Here is a 14128-nt window from a genome sequence, read left to right as displayed (position 1 = left end):
TTGCCAAAGTGCTTGCTCATAGGAGGTCATGTGATTGTTGGGTTTTTCTCTGTATGTATTATTGTGGGCTCTACCTTGCAATATAAAGCACCTTGAGGCGACTGTTGTTGTGATTTGGCGCTATATAAATAAAACTGAATTGAAATGAATTGAATTGCATTGATGTGCTTTGATGAATGTTTTATACCTGTCAGCGTGCTGTCACTCCTTTTTCAATTCAAGCCAACTTTTCAACAAATCAGTATTTTTACCTCCCTGTAGTGTCATCACCATCAAGCTGATGAACTGTCCACAATCACTCTGTGTTGGTTGCACACCCAACAATCACTCACTCTGTATGGAATGAAATAGTGAAACTGATAACAATGAATTCTGTGTTAATTCGACCCCTTTTAATGTGACAGCACCTTCCAGTGGCCACAGGAAGCATTTCACACATATATTAAAGAACAGATATGGTGTATTTAATGATACAGTTATGTAACCTCAAATACTGTAGCTGGGTTCTTGGGAGTATGTTTGGAAAATGACATAGTTTTTGTAGGTTTTGTCGCTGTGTGTCACCACAGTGGATCTTAAGTTAAACAATCAAGATGTGGTTGAAATCCAAACTTTTGGCTTTAGTTCAAAAATAATGCTTTATGCTTTAAAATAATAATAATAATAAAAACGTTTTGGAATTACAGCCAGTTTTATATCCAGTCCCTCATTCTCAGAGGATCGAAAGTAACAGGACAATTGTTTGATGAACAGTTTCATGACTACCAGAGCTCCAAATTCAACTCTTTGAATCAACTCCAGATCTTTTATTTGCCTAATTTGCTGTGATCTACTGAAGGAACAGGCCTCACTTGGCCATGAAGCTATTGTATCAGTCAATTGTCCAATTATTTTTGAGCCTCTGAAATGTGGGACGTGTATAAAAATGGCTTTAATTCATGAACAGTTCATGCAGCACTTTGATTAAACCCTTTGAATTAAAGTTGAAAGTCTGCCACATGGTGAGTGTTTGACCTAAAATCCACTGTGGTGATGTACAGGAGAAAAAAACCTAAAAACTCTGGGTTCCTAAGGGTGGATAAAATATTGGACATTATCATGAGAGTTGTTAGGTCAAGTCAGCAGTCCATAGGCCTGCAAGACAGGACTGTGTCAAGGCAAAGATCTGGGGATCGATACAAGACAATACTTTAAGCATTGAAAGGAATTTCTAACAAAGTTACTTTGAACAGAAGAAGTGTGAAGCAACCAACAGTCAAACTGAAAACCCAGTCAAAATGAGTAATAAGGGATGGATGAGAGCCATACTGTGGTTCCTTGTTGGCTATAGGAGAACCTTCTACAAGGACAGCCTTCAGTGCAGCACCAATTATACCTTAATGGTGGAGTGGCCAGATGGACTTCATTCCTCACTAACAGGCACATCACAACATGCTGGGAGTTTTGCCAGAGGCCACCTGAACGACAACTAGAAGGGGAAATTGGTCTGATGAAATGATGATTCAACCATTTGGCCGCAATTTCCAGCGGCATGTTTAGAGGAAACTAGGCGCTGAGCATCACCTCATTAATACCACCCCTACAGTCAAACACGGCAGTGGAGGCATCAAGCTGTGGGGGACAGGAACTAGAAGACTATAAATGGGATATTTTCTCTCTGTTTCCTTGTCTGTTTGTGTGTTAGCAGAAATATGCAACAAATCCCAGGTTGGTTTTTCATAAACTATCCTTGCAAAAGGTGACAAGGAAAGCACACATGGACAGAGAGAGACACACAGTGGCACACACTAGAAGACACAACGGTGAAAAGAAAAAGCAGGGACAGGGCTCAGACTTTGAAAATGTGCCAGGATAAACCTGATTCGTTCAAAACAATCACAAATACCATTCAGTATGAACAGGCTGTACCTCAGTGGCAGGTCTGCAGTGTTTACATCAAAATACCTTCTAGAAACATCTTCAGAATCTGAGGATGGTTACTAGGAAGATATGTCAGTCAGTCTGATCGAATCAATTAAGTTATCAATCAAGAGTAAGAAAACTTCTAGGAAATATGAAATGTTTCCAGGTAATTTAACTTTCTCGAATGAGTTCAGATTGTTCAAATTAAGCTCTGTTTAACCACATGTTTATTCTTACACACAGAGACAGAGTATTTGATCCATTGTGCTGTTGTGCCATTGAGACTGTTCTGCAGATTTGCTTTGGAAATTTCACCAGCAGTTTAGTCCAGAACGGGCAGCGATGCACTATTCGAATTTTAAGAAAGACAAACTGCTTCATACTTAAGACAAGACTGAATTTAAAGCACCCAGCAGAGCTGATGAAGGATGCTGCTGGAATTTTCTTGATCTGAGAGTTTAAAAATGTTTGATTGCACTGTCAAAGGAGCCCAGCGCGGGCTTTTTATGTAAAACTACAAATATTTCATCAGCCAGGATGACAAAGTAGAGCAACATTAGAGGAAACAACAACCAAAAAAAAAAAAAACACGGGCAAACCAGATGCGACACAGATGATTTGATCTGTGCCTGTATCAGCGGGAAACGTGATACACATATCAGTGCTGTTGTCACTTTGTATCCTGTTTAAAGTGCAACAGCTAAGTATTTGAGCAATCGATCCAGCTGAGATTGTTAAATAACAACTGAAGGTTCACTATGTTCAGTAATTGTGATCTTCTTTATTACATGGTAACCTGAAGATCTTATTAATGTACCAGGGGTTCAAACAAAACAGCTGTTTTAGATAGAAAAGGTGAAAAACAAAAGTGCAAACTCTGTCGAGTGAAAGCTCGGCAGAGAATTTATCGTCCAGCTGTGTGCAGTTTACTGGCAATGTGTTACATGATTACTGGATAATAAAACTCCAAGTTGCAAGCAAGCAAAACTGTTTACTGCAACTTTGGACCAAGCACTAAAGATTACAGATGAGTTAATGGCAGCGAGGCAGAGACGGCAGCTGCAGCGGCTGTGTCCGAGCTCCGGGGCAAAGTTGATGGAGGTGCATTATGACAAAAAAAGGTGGGACGAAATTGTTAAGATCCAATATTGAAGCCAAATTGCAGGACCTGGACTGCAATCTTACAGTCACAAAACAGAGAAAGTCTTACTGAATTTAGGATGGATAAATAAAATCAGCAAAGTTGCCCACAGCACTTCTGCTGTTAAATTCTATCATCTGCACCAGGTGAATTATTGCAGCACACCGCTTTTTTTTTCTTCTTTGAAGCAGAGAAAGTTTTCACCTTTGCCTGTTATCCACTTAGTGTGTCTTGGTGAGCCAATAGCTACTTATCAAATCAACCCAAGTGCACTGTCATCTTGATAACTCATGTTGTTTTCATGTTTTTAGTACCAAAGAAGAGTCTTGAGATCACGAATGCCTCTCACTGAACAGATATCATCCAAGAAAAGAAAAAAATGACCTTCTTTCAGAAGCTAGCAGCTCTTCCTGTTTTTTTTTCCTGCAGAATTGCACTACTTTAAATCTATAATTAATTTTACCAGCATTTGGCCCACAACAATATCCTGTGACAGGTGGACCCAGAGACTTTAATCATAATACATAATCCACTTTGTTCACGGCATCTGCATTTGCTGACTTTCCCTTTTTTTGAAGAATTACTAACTACTGCCAAGTCTGAGCAAATAACAACAGTGTTTGGAAATAAGCCAGACAAATTGTAGCAGGGCAACAGACCATCGGTCCCAATTTGGGTCATGCACTTTCATTTTCAAATCCTTTGCACATGGATATTGTTTTTGTCCCTCACTCTGGGCATTTAGCATTGTGTATGTGGGTATATACCCACATACACAAACTAAGGGTGATTAGCCAGCATTTACAAACGACTCTATAAAGGCATTTATTGTTGATAAAATGAAGGAGTAACTGTGCCTCTTTATATCAAGGAAGTAAAATTATATTTGCATGAAATTTAGAGTTCCAGTGAAACAAGACGTTTTGTGCTGAGAGTAGGGGAAGCTTTGCTTAAAAGTATGTTCAGTTACACAATATTATATTCTCATTTTGTCATCGAGCTTCTTGTAAAATATTGACAATATACCTTTTAATAAGGAGGGATCGTTTGGAAGGCTAGGATGGTGGTGTTGAGGTAAAGACTTTGGATCAGAGTTTGGATGACACACATCCAGCCTGAACAGTCCAAATGTACCAATACAGAGCCTGAAATGCACAGTGACAGATCACAGTGGATTTAAAGAACAGGGAAAAGGGGCAGGTTGGCTTAAACTGGCGGAGTGGTCATTGGGCAAGAGAGATTTTGAACAAGGTTATTATGAGAGTGTAGGAAAAAGTGGCAAAGAAAGTGTAGCAGCAGCAACAACGGCCAATATAAGCAAGAGGAATAACGACTAAATGAGAGCGGTTAGATCTGTCATTTCTTTATATTTTGCTTCCAAGAAGCCAGACTTTCTTGTAATTTTTTATGTGGTCTTGAGCGTTCTCCAGGTCTTCTGAAGGTCATTTTCTTTTGGGCTTTAGCTACCTTTTCCACACAATTTTAGTTTAGTCCTTGTATCTGACCATTTCAAGCAGATTTCCTTCAGCAAAGATGACCTGGGAGATGGATCTGGCTGTTCAGTTTGGCCACTGTGTTCACTAAAGCCCCATCAGAAATAGTCTCAGTAGAAGGGTGGTTGTCAAGTCAGTCTTAAGGAAGGAAAAAAGGGAGAAAAGGCTGAGGTATGCCAAATGGCATACAAACTGGACCCAAAATAAGTCAAAATGATCCCACACTGCTTTAATAACATTGAGGTGCAGGCTCAGAAAAGGGCAATCCACAGCTGATGTATGCTTTTACAACACTAGCAGTTTTTTGGGGATCACTGTCATGCTGAAAAATGAAGCTGTTCCAAATCAGATGTTTTCCAGGTTGAATTAGATGGTGGACCAAACTCTGATGGTACTTCAACAAGTTCCCCAACAGCAGTTTCTGTGGCTTCTTTTCCAGTTTCCTCAAAATTTTAAGTGCAAACTGCACACCATGCTATGATAGATGCAACAAAAGAAGTGGCAACAAATTATGTGCATTTACAACTGACTAATAAAAAAAGAGCCTAAAGATACAATTAAATACAATTTTGCTAAGTCATCTGTCATGTGTAGACACAACACTGATTCATACTTTTAGTCAGGTGCATTTTATGTTTCAATAATTCACAGGTCAGTGTTAACGGTCAGGTACAACGACTGAAGTGAAAATGATTGTAAATCAGTCCCATGTCCAAAGAAAAACTTTGAAAGACCTCCAGAAAGCCTGGAGAACTACTGCTCAAGACCACTTTCTATAAAATTACAAGAATGTCTGGCTCCCTGAAGCCTTCTGCACAGTATCAAAACTGAATGCCAGTTATGCATAGTTGAAAGAGAAAAACAAAGTTTGTACCATGGTGTGCCATTATTTCCATCATTTATCTCAATTTCTGTCCCCACCATCACAGCAGAGGTCGCCTCTCCATCAGTCGGCACGTCAGCAACCAGGAAAGCAGGTGAGCCGCATTTCCATTACGTCCGACCTCCCAGCTCACCAGTGTGTGCCACACAGTAACACACACAAAGCAAACAGCAGCCAGCAGGCACTCCTGGCACAGTCGCACAGATTCTTTTAACCACGTGTTTGTCAGAAGGTGAAAAGAGATTGGGGTGCTTGTGTGAGCGCTCAGCGGACACACTGCTGTTGCTTCTATAATATTTTCCACTTGGCTGCATGTATCAAGACAGGAAGGAAATTAACAGCTTGAGGTGTCTGAGTGATGCTGCTTCAGCTGCCGCTAGCTGTGTGTGTGTGTGTGTGTGTGTGTGTGTGTGTGTGTGTGTGTGTGTGTGTGTGTGTGTGCACCTAAGTGAGAGAGACAGATAGAACTAGAAAGCGAGGGAGAAAAAGAGGAAGAGAGAGAAAGATGCTTTCCTCCATGACTTATGGTATGTGGCCCGGGTCATTTGTCTGGTGAAGTTCTGATGCCAAACTTTGCAAAAGTTTTCAGACAGGCCATAACACGGTCCACCTACCAGAGCACATAAGCTCTATTACTAAGAAATTCCTCTCTCGCTCTCACTCACTCTCTCAGCGTAGAGGTCCCATATTTTATTGCATGCTCTGAAGACAACAGATAACTACCGCAGAGTTTCTTGTTTGGGGAAAATAAAAAAAAATAAAAAATGCCATCCACTTTGAGAGAAGTCTGGAGCCTGTCTTCTTGAGAAATATTAAATTGATCCCCAAACACACCTGTTTTTGAGCATTAGTCCCAAACAGATGTATTCTTAGAGAAATAAATCTGAAGAAAATCAATTTTATTGGAGTGCTAAATTCTCACCGCACAGGCTTGATAAGTGGCTCTGGAAAGTTTGTTGCTTGCTACTTGGTGAAGCTTTCCGGGTCTTTATAACTCCACACAGTTGATGTTTTTAGTGTGTTTAATGAATGCATTTCACACATGATTTTACCAATGTTTTATGGTGGTTTTTGTGTGCACACATTAGTACACCTTGGCCTGTGTATGTGTGCACATTTTTGACAGTCTGGATGGAAATACATTCATTGTTATCGGTCACAATTTAACCAGAGTTGCTACGCTCATATTAGTACATGCTTGAGAAATAAACCAGCATGTTTAGGATGGCAGGAGAAACCAGAACTCCAAGAACTGAGCCAAATTTTTGCATAAATTGCTTTTGGTTTGAACTGTTCCTTTAATCTGTTTAAGTCGATCCTTACATGGTTTCTAATAGCAATCAAGAGGGATGGAAAAAAAGTTGCTCAACCGCTCATGTGACAAGACAGAAAAAAACATAAATGCACAGATCAAAAAATAATGACTTATGATTCAATTTCTGCTCTAACTGCAGTCAAAGCAACCCTACCACACCTGTCGTTCTCTGCAAAAAGGCGAGCTACAAACTTTTCGGTGCAGCATTCAGCAAGTTTTGAGACACCAAGTACCAGATGATTGAAAATATAGATTTTCAGTAGAGCACTCCTTAAACACTCCCTGAAGAATAAGAGGTCACCATGACCACAGCACCGGTAAAGCCCCAACAATCCTGGGCTGACACATAATGGAAGATTTGTATAGCGTCTGTGTTTCTGCGTCTTCACTCTGTCAGGTGTGTGAAGCCACATCTCTTTTGTAAATGACTGAGTAACAGTCGTGTTTCTGTGTGGATATTGGAGTCCATTAATTTTGCATGTGTACAACGTGGGAGCCTGACAAATCCTTTTATATCAGAGAGTGTGCATGTGTGGGTGTGTGTGTGTTTATTTGTCTGGGATCACACATAGCTTTCAGACATGTTTATCTTCAACATTAGTGTGTGTCCGAGAGTGTGTACACGTGTGTACTTCAGAGTGTGAAATCCCATTAAGTGTGTTAAAACCCCTCTCTGGCCTACTGCCTGTTTGGAGAGGCAGACGCCCTACACACAGACACGCTCGCAGTTGTCACACCTGTATGTGTGTTTGTTTTGTTACGCAGGCATCTGTGTATGTTTCTGCGTGCGGATATGGATGCACATCGGCTTTTGGAGAAGAGCTATATCGTGTGATGGTAATTTTCAGGTGAAAATTTTCTACCGAAAATAGCGTTTGTGAATCTAATGTGGGTTCAAGGTCTCGTTGGTATCTAGAAGCTTTGGAACCATGAATATGTCACAAACTCAAAAAGTCTGCATACTACATATGACCACAATTTAATGTGTAATCTGTACAATTCCTTTGAAAAGCAAGGTGAAAGCTTTCAGAAGGGGACTTCACAAGTCTTTAGCTTCCACTTATTTCTTTGTATGATGCTAGAAAAATAGAAAATAGACTCAGTGGCTTATTGAAATGTGCAAACATACGTGGAAATGTATGTAAGGCAAAAATAGAGTTGTTATAATGTTTGTAAAAGTTCTTCACGGCTTCTCCAGACCTGCTGATGGGTTAAGGATGTTCTACAGTCTCCTAGAGTAACTGCCTGTCTCCTAAATCTCCTCTGCACCCCTCTATGGGAAAAAATGTCAGTGGCCTTAACCTGTAAATGCATTCCTTTTCTGGGGGGTGTCTCATCGTTGGATCTTTCGTTAAGGAGCTGAAACTAAAGAAAAACATTCAAGCCTGGCTAAATTTTGAAACAAGATACACCAAGTCTTCCAAAATGTGTTGTGCTCTGATGTAAATGGTATCTTTGACACAAAAACAGCACTAATATACTACATATTCATCAAAACAACACCATTGCCCCTGTCGAGCATGGCGGTGGTTGTGTCATGCTTTGAGGCTCTTTATCTGGGAATTCAGTCAAGGTTTAGAGAATCTGAAAAATTTCAAATACTATTCAATTTGAAGCACACGTGCCCACCACACAGCTGAAATTGAACATTTTAATACGAATGTGTGCCAGTGCAGCAAGATCGCAGCTGCTGGCTGATTCTTTGGAATGACAGGCTCCGTTTGGCTTTCGAGAATACTTCAATAAAGACCTTTTCCCGATTGCTAGAGTGCCACGGCTTTCTCTTTTAATGTCTGTGGTGATAAAAGCTGGCTCACTCTCTTGTTTTTTATTTGTTGGTTTTAGGTCAGAGCTCTGTGGCAGTCATTCTCTAGCACCACACTAGAAAAGCTATTTTTGTGGACTTGCCTTTCTTCACAGGGGCACTGACATGTCAGAGTTGGAAGTAAACTATCTGTGCTTCCTACGATGCCTTATGAGATTACTAGATGATCAAACCATGGATAGATGGATGGTCCGTAACAAGTGGTCAGATGTTAACGAGCTGGTATCATTACACGGTTGCGCAGGGCTGTGCGAGATTACATGACTTTTTGAGAGAATTCTCTTAATTAGAACCAAAGCAATTAACGCAAATCATTAATTACTTTACTTAGTTTTTAATGCATAATTTAAGAGCACTTCGTTAGCTGCTTTGAAATAAGCAGTAGGAGGGAGTGAGGCTGTGGCTTAGAGTCTATTCTTGACCTTGGCAACGAAACAATTGACAAAATAATCTCACCTCAAGGTCTGTTTATGGCAACTGTTCCCTTCATCTACTCAAAAATGAAGTAAATGTATCTTAAAGTATTAAAATTGTGTATGTGACTCAGAGATCTCAGTCTGTCAACAAAAACATGTCTGAGAAAAAATAAACTCATACTTTAAACAATAAGACCCTGGCGTCATAAAGAAATCTAATATTTGGAAGACTGTTATGAAGACAAGCTCTTTATTCCTTTTGAACCACTGACGAGAAAACATGAATCCATTCAGCCAGGACTTTTCTTTTCTCTCACCTTCAGTTAAGGTCTTTTTCTTAGAACCAGCCAGGGCCCAGAAATGACCTTAACTGTGCTGACTGCTGAGGAGAAATTGCTTTTTGAGGGACGCCCATATAAACAGAGTTCTAAAATATATCTATCATTGTTGAATAAAGGGCTTTGTGCTACGTTTTCACAAATCTACAGAGAGACAGCGAGATGGGAATCAGATTTGAACACTACAACTGAGGAACATCTGTGGTCAGATCTGTGTCATCAGCCACTGTGAATACGCAGCATCGAGCATTTAACCATCACTTCTGTCCTGAGCTACGACCTACTCTGCATACACGACAACTCCAAACTTTCATTATCTGAAATGAGTTTTAAATGTGAGTTGAGATTGTTCCTGACTGCAGTGACGAACATTTGGCATGACATGTGGGAAACTTCCTTCATTTAAATTACCTTTAAATTGACAAAATAAACAGTTCTTTGATTCAACTTTGAATTCACTTTGTGAAAATGTGCTACACTGCAAATGTTTGGCAGTCTCCTTACTTCTAAATGGAACTGAGATGTGAACAGTTACATTCACTTTGGAAACGTTTGAATAAATTCTATATAATACTGTGCAAAACTCTTGAACCGACCGTTATTTCTTTATATTTTGCTTCCAAACACCCACATTTTCTCAAACATTTCAAAAGTGGTCTTGAGCGATAGTTCTCCAGCCTAAGTTGTTCTTTGACTGCTTTTTCACTCCTTTTCAGTCCACTTCTTGTACCTGGCCATTTTCAAGGTCTTTGTGTGTGTGTGTGTGTGTGTGTGTGTGTGTGTGTGTGTGTGTGTGTGTGTGTGTGTGTGTGTGTGTGTGTGTGTGTGTGTGTGTACAAAAGGTAACTTCTTGATGTGTGCTCAATCATCCAGGTAAGTAAATCTCCAAAAGTTGATTCTGTTCATCTGGACGTAGCGTTTTGTGGGAGAAACGTTTCGTCACTCATCCAAGTGATTCTTCAGTCTCAACTGACTGCATGTTTCCCCAATTGAGGAGGGGGGCTAAGGGTACATCTTTTGCCGTCTTGCAGTGCTGTGATTGCAGCCATTCCTCAACTCTCTATGGAGTCATGGTCATTGATCAATGGTCTTTCATCAATGGGCTTTGATTAGTGGTTGTTGAACAATGGTCATGAGAATTTCCATATTAATGATCAATGAACTGACCTCACAGCCCATTGTACCTTCAGTGGGCTGGTTTCAGTCATTATGTAATGTGACGTTTCTCCCTCTGACAACGCTACGTCCAGATGAACAGAATCAGCTTTTGGTGACAAAAGGTAACTTTATTGATAGCACTGGTTCAACAGATGAATCAGTGTTGTGTCCACAGAAAGATCCAATTATCAATGGCATCTTTAGGCACTTTGTCTCAAAACATTCACAGTAATTTGTTTCCATTCCTTCAGTTGAATCTACAAGAACCAAGATAAAAATAAATCTCTGTCTGACAGGCATAAAATAGTATTTTTACTGCAGCAGCGCTGTGTTAAAGAATAAAGGTGGTCATACCAAATATTGACTTTCAAAGTTGTTGAAATTATACAAACTCTGTTTTTGCCTACTGTTCTGTATTTCCAAGTATGTTTGCACATTCAATAAATCACTGCGCATATTTTCCATTTTCCCATAAAAATCTAAAGAAATGAGGGGCGGCTAAATACGTTTGCACAATATTAAATGTTAGCAGAGTGGCACTTTATGTTTCTTTTGGAGGCATTCCAGTATGAGCTTGCTTTATTAATATCAGTCAAGCGAGCTTGCTTGTAGCTGGAAGCTCAAGTTTCTCTGCGTTTATCTGCACTGGCTGAATGTTCAAAGATGTTCGATGAGTAGCTTAAAACTGTTAATTAATTTTTTATGATGAGGGTTTTTTTCTGTCTTCTGGTAGTTGTTGTTCTTCAAATGCTAAAAGAATACAAGTAAAAACAAGATTACAACTGATATTTAAAGAGACCTCCAGATGTGATTGTTTTCAGGTAGCACACTCAGCACTCCATACTAAGAGTAAGAAATGGGAGATTTAATTCTAAGGCAAAATGAACTACGTGGCATGTTTCCAGTCAGCTCCTCGCCCTCATTTACTGAGCCGTGTGACTCTTTCCACCTCTGCTTCCCATCTTTCCTCCTTCCTCTTGTTCTCCTCTCTGAATACCAAATGCATTACGTAACCGTACAATGTTTCGCCACAGAGGATCATCCACAGCATCTCACATGTCCACATCTCTCTACAGGGGAGTGACAAGTGTAGCACCGCAGGGCCCGTGGAGGAGATATATATCAGCACTGCCTATTATTCTGGCATAACCCTCTCACTGCAAAGACAGCGAAAGACAGACAGGAAGACACTCTGTGATGGAGAAAAAGACAGAGACAGATACGACACAGATATTAGATCAGGATGAGAAAAGTACAAGCTTGTATCAATAGCATTATTCTCCACATTTTGTCCTGTCTGGCATGCCTTACTGCATAGAAGTCTCTCTCTCTCTCTCTCGCTCCCAACTGCTGGGTAGCAAGCAGCATAGAATTTCTATAATAGAAATGTCCGTCACGCTCCGTGTTTCCATATCTCTTATAGAAACGTCCATCATGCCAAGTCTGGACGTCAGCTTAACCCCCAAACTCCTCTACCCCTCGCTCCATCCATCGCTCACTCCTCGGCCCGCCCCCACTTTTTAAACCCCTTACCCTCGTGACTGAGTAGAGAGGGGGAGAGAAGACGCTTTTGCTTTCATTCCTCCCTCAAGGACGTGTGATGTTGTGTGATGTTGAAGCCTTATATCCGTAATAGTCAATCACTGTGGTGGGGGGAGAGTGGGGAGGGATGGGTGAGACTGAGAGTCAAAACAAATTACATTCTCACAGATGTCTTTGAATCACGCGGACGACAGGCAGACGCATACTCGCGCTGCGCCTCCCGGTTGTGAGAGATGTAGTAGAACTTGCCTCAGAGCGTGGCGCGTTTTGATCTGACTTCCTTAAACTCCCGTTCCTCCTTTCTTCTCTTTCTCTCTCGTTCTCCATTCCTCTTCGCCTTTTCTTGCTCTGTAATCTAACCTAATCCAGATGACTCACTTTCATCGATTGCACAAATGTGCAAAGTCTGTGTGTGTGTGTGAGGACTTTTGTACTGCCCAGAGCTGACTGTGTGATACGGTTTGTTGTGAGGTCCCAAGATACTGAGAAAAGATGAATTCTTCACAAGCTTGTCCACCGTTTCACATCTCTATGTCCTGGGAAATCAATAAGCATCGAACATAATCAAAACACAGGAAAGGGATTCACTTATGCTCCATTTTAACGCTAAATCTATATTTAACCAGATTGCACCTTTTGGGATCCAAAATCTGCAAGGGAGTCCTCACCGATAAGACAGCCATATTCTGTAGATAGAGGTCTTAGATAAATAATACAGCGTAAAAAGTTCTGGGGACAGACAGGCAGAACGACAGAGAGACACAGGCCTAGCATCCCCCCCAAAAAAGAAAAAAGAGAAAAAAAAAACTTATTCAAAGCAATGACAACTCCCAAGGATTCATCTCACACAGCTGCAATGAATGCTTTGAACTCTGCCAGAGAAATGAGTTTCTGAATTTTCGAGCCTTTAAGAAGACAAATTTACACGATGCACTCAAAGCATCATAAAGACTGTCTAGAACATCTCTGTCAGGGCTTGAAGCTACAAAGGGAAAACTGTACACTGCTAACGTCCATATATTTGTGCTGGTTACATAAATACCCAAATAATTTGAGAGCAATCCCAAAATAGCCTTGCAAATCAACATACAGCATTAAGAGAAGATGCATGTGACAGTATTTGTAGAACGTCTAGTGGGTGTAAGAAAAAATCAAGTACAAGGCGAAAACTCTAATTCAGGGGGTCACCGAGAGACTGATAACCATTTACACCTATTTACACCTATAGCCAATTTAGGATCATCAGTTAACCTGACATGCTTGTCTTTCGGATATGGGAGGAAGCTGGAGTTCGCGGTGATGACCTGCACAGGCACAGGGAGAACAAACTCCTCATAGGAAGGTCCCGGTCAACTGGCAGACTCAAACCCAGGACCGAGCTGCTCTGACGTGACAGTGCTAAACACCACACCCAGAAAACAAAGTTGAACTGAAATTCTTCAGACTGTTTGTGTAAGAGAATACTAACTTAAGCAATTAGTAGTTATTTTTAATACTATTCCAGAGGATGAAACCCTTTTTTGGCTATTAAGTATTTTTGGATTCAGAATTTAAGCTAAGCTAACCTTCTGGGCCATCGTTCTTTCATAAGACTGCGTGAACGACATTTACCCTCCACAGCAGTCCCAGTTTCTCATTTGACCTGTTGGAGAAATTAAGTGCTTACACCTGGCCTAATGTGTAATTGCTAATTTGCAGATGTGCACATGTGGTTTTCAATCGTAAGTGAAGCTAATTGTGGGCTAAGTTAACAATACAAGACAGCAACATCCACAATCAAAGTCTCAAACGAGGCATCGAAAAAGCACAGACTGATGTCATGGCAGACATGTTCATCTCTTACAGTTTATAAGGAAACCCAAGCACAGATGTACAGTCAGTGGTTCACAAAAAAACTCCACCATGTCATCTCATTGAAAGCTTTTAAAGTAAAGTAGAGTCAGGTGGAAATGTTAGGTTTGCATAAGCCGTAACACAGCAACAGTTAACAGTGAGGGTCTTATCAGTGAGAAGCACTGCTGCAATAAATGCATGCATCAGGCAGTCTGATGAGTTTCAGGGTGGAGATGGCCAGATTCCACTATTTGTTATAGAAATAGTGGAATAGTGTATACC

At 40.6% G+C, this 14128-nt stretch overlaps 1 protein-coding gene across 2 annotated transcripts in view; it reads left to right on the top strand.

The window, feature by feature from the left end:
• Positions 1-14128, top strand: part of LOC113024497 (protein ELFN1-like) — a 127299-nt gene that overhangs the window by 99622 nt on the left and 13549 nt on the right. Inside the window, exon 1 of one of the 2 annotated variants that reach the window (XM_026171643.1) lies at positions 139-5513. The exons of the other annotated variant lie outside the window; for it this stretch is intronic. The gene's annotated coding sequence lies outside the window, so the exon portion shown is untranslated. Of the gene's footprint in view, positions 1-138; positions 5514-14128 lie in introns of those variants that run through there. 2 annotated transcript variants of the gene reach the window in all.

Source organism: Astatotilapia calliptera, chromosome 6, assembly GCF_900246225.1.
Source record: "Astatotilapia calliptera chromosome 6, fAstCal1.2, whole genome shotgun sequence".
NCBI lineage: Eukaryota > Metazoa > Chordata > Actinopteri > Cichliformes > Cichlidae > Astatotilapia > Astatotilapia calliptera.
Note: the sequence above shows the minus strand (reverse complement) of the source record. Positions and strands in the feature narration are given on the sequence as shown.